A 3,576-nucleotide genomic window follows, 5' to 3' on the forward strand; every position below is an offset into this window, starting at 1 on the left:
AGAGCCCTCACTTGAATCCTAAATCAGCTGCTTCTGGGGAAAAAAACAGTGATGAATTTCTTGACAGCCATGTTATTCGTCAGCTGATAAGGTATTTTTCACAGATTATTAGACTTGAGCCAAGGAAGCAACAGTAAAAATGCATTCTACAAATATTATTATTGCTTCTGCGTGGAGTTTTGTTTTAGTTTTCTCTCCCCCCCCCTTCTTTTTTTTTTCTTTAAGAAAGTGCCTGCACGGAGCCTATTTTGGGGGCTGACTTGAGTTGTTTTCCTGGCTGCCGTCCAGGGAGCTTCATAGCAAGGGTTGCTCAAGCTGCAGATAGTGGTTTTGTGGGCTATTTGTTGCTGCTTTTAAGTGCCCAAAAGACCTCTCATTCCCACGTCTTCCTAGTTCAAAAAGGAGGTGCAGGACTCCTGACCACTAACAATGAGTGTAGATCCTCTGAAATCAAGGGGTTGGGGAGCGAAGGGGGAAGGGCTACTACTTAAGTCCATGGTCATCTGCTCCCTTCTCATGACAGTGGCAATTCTGCACTGGACCTGCTCCAGGATCCTGGTGGGAAAATCTGTAGACAAACTACCACAGCAAACAGCACCCTTGGGGAATGTTCTTGTGGTGTTTCTGTCATAAAGGGGCCATTTGCACTCAAGAGGTTTCCACAGAGGACACCATCCCAGCATGGTGTGTCACGAAGAGGGCACGGGGCACGGGCCTGCTGTGAACCGCCCAAGCCCTCCACACAGGAGGTGGAGGCAGGGCTGCTGCCCAAAGGCCAGGGCTATAGTGGGCCTGGACAGACAGCAGAGACGGTTCATTGGCCAGCTCAAGTGGATACTTAATTCTAGGTGAATAAATTAAGCTTTTACCTGAAGGCTTCTCCTGGAAGCATTGGTACCAGCCCCTGCTCTGAATTTCCTGGGAACATTATAACCTCCCGGGAGCTTCTGCCTGAATAGAGAACTCTTTCCCCTGAACACTTTAGGAATGGGTCAGGTTAGGCCAGAAGGTGGGTGTCTCCTGCTGGCAGTAATAAGAAATAGGCCGTAATTCAGGAGCCTAACCAAAGCCAAGAGTTCTGTGAGCTTTATCCTGGTAAATTGTTCCCCTCTCAAGTTCCCCTGCTCTCACCAGCATTTCATCAAGAACACAGAATTACTGCTTGGGTAAACCCATGAATGACAGAGGTCCTGACCCATTCACACACAGGAAGGGAAGGAATTCCTCACCTTAGATTTCCACACTGTGTGTTGCCCTGGGCGAGCTTCCCTGATCACAGGGAAAGTCTGTCAGGCACCAGGGTAAAATGGAAAGGGGGAGACCTCTATCTGGGGATTGGATCTAACTCTGGGTTTCCCTGGCAAACTTCATGCAGTTACTCAGCAGATATAGATTGAGCTTCTTGCAAGTGCCAGAGATTTCCTAGAGGCAGCAATCCGGAGGCAATCTGCCTTCTGGGTTCATGAGTTAATTCAGCACACAGGTAAGTATACCTCCCTGAGCCTCAGTTTTCCCGTTGATGAGTTGTGGGTAACAACAACAACATGGAAACACTGTAAATGCCCAGCAGCATATGAGCACATCACTAGGTTGTGGTGTAAGCTTGAGAATTCTATACAACAGTGCAAACAGATGCACTAGAACTAGAATTTGCCATATGGATGAATAAGTTAAGTGAAAAAAACACACTGGAGAAGGATACATTAGCACGATTATTCATATAAAAATTTTAAATGTGGAAAACAATAATAGATTGTGGATACATCTTTTTGTAATGAAGGCAAAAATTTATACATGGGAATGATATGTCAAATTTGGAAGAGGGTCTCTGGACTTCTATGTTTATGGAACATAAAAGACCTCTTGAAAGTTTAGGACATAATAGCAGAAGTTAAATATTCAATGGAAATCTCAGAATAAAGTTGAAGAAAACTTTCAGAAAATACAGCAAAAATCTAGAGATGAAGAATAAGTGAGAATATACAAAGTTGGAGAACTCATCTAGGAAGTCCAGTAACTGAGTAATAGGAGTTCAAGAAAAAAAAATCCAGAGAAAACTCAGGAAAGGAAATTATTAATAAAATAAAAATTTCTAGAATTGAAGGCTGTGAGTCTTTAGGAACCACTATCTAGCCCAATGATTAAAAATAGACCCACATCATGGCACATCCCTGGGAAATGTCAGAATACTGGTATATTTGCCGGGGTAAGTAAATGCTGGCTCCTGCAACAAGCAACCCTCAAAAATCTTGATGGTTTAATAAAACCAAAGTTTGTCACTTATGCGAAGCCTGATATACTTACAACTCCACCTTGTAAATATGTCACCTGGATCATGAGTCCCCTGAGGTAAGTAGTTGTGGGAGGAGAAAATAAGAGTGGAGAAGGCACACTGGCTTGGACCTTCTTAGCTTGAGGGTGACATGTGTCACTTCTGCTGTCACACCACTGGCTAGAACTAGTCACGTGACCCTAATCCAACTGTAGCTGAGGCTGGGAAGCGCAGGGAAGCACATGCAATACTTAATATTTTGCATATCAATAATCGGAAACAAAAGAAGATTTTTACAACTGGTCAATGACACAAGATCAGGAAGCAAAATGGCTTTGCATTTCTCAATAACAATATTGGAAAGCAGAAGACAGTGGAGTAATGTTTTCTCAAACATTTCAAAGTGATTTATAACTTAGAATTCTATACCTAGCCAAACTCTTAATCAAGGATCAGTGTAGAATAAAGCCATTTTAGACAAGATATCAACCAATTTGCTTTCCATATATCCCTCTCTAGAAGCAGCCAGAGGATGTACTCCATTATATTGAGAGAGAAAACTAAGCAGGAGGAAGACAAAGAATACAAGACACAGGAGATCCAACACAGGAGAAAGGTGAAGAGAATTCTCAGTACTATTGTGGGGGAGATCCTGTGGTGAAAGTGGGGCACCCATCATTCAAGGAAAACAGAAGCAGGTGGGAAGACTCCAGGAGAGGCTTCTTCGAGACAATGTAATTGACAGACTACCAGAAGTATCTGAATATACTGAGAGAAAAATTGAAAAGTTGGCAATGAATTTGTTGCATTAATCGTAGGTACTTAGGAAACAAAGAAAATGGAAAAAAAGATAATTATTAAATCCAGAGAAAACAAAAAGTTGTTCAGGGAAGGAATATATTTATAGCTTACTACACAGCTCAGCTGTGAATTGCAGAATAGTTATCATGTATCCTGAATATTGATCTAATCAAAATTATGATCGAAGTATATTGGGAGAATGAAGGGGCAGGAAGAATGCATGTTGGAGGGTGGGGTGGGATGGAAGAAAGAGAGCCAAACTTCATCTTTTATTGTGGGAAGCTAATTGATAATTCCTAAAACTGAAAAAAAAAAAAAGTAGCAAGCATGTTACTAAGAGATAGGAAGTCAATACCAAAAGAACCAGACAGAGGAACCAACAAGTGGTTGCCTATGGGAAGGAAGAAATGGCGGTGGGGAGTCTAGGGACCACTGTTTGACTTGATAAACTTTATTGATCTAGTTGACTTCTCAAAATATGTGCTTGTATAGAGTTGTTAAAA

This window comes from Ursus maritimus, unplaced genomic scaffold (genome assembly GCF_017311325.1).
Source record: "Ursus maritimus isolate PB19 unplaced genomic scaffold, ASM1731132v1 scaffold_12, whole genome shotgun sequence".
In the NCBI taxonomy this organism is placed as follows: domain Eukaryota; kingdom Metazoa; phylum Chordata; class Mammalia; order Carnivora; family Ursidae; genus Ursus; species Ursus maritimus.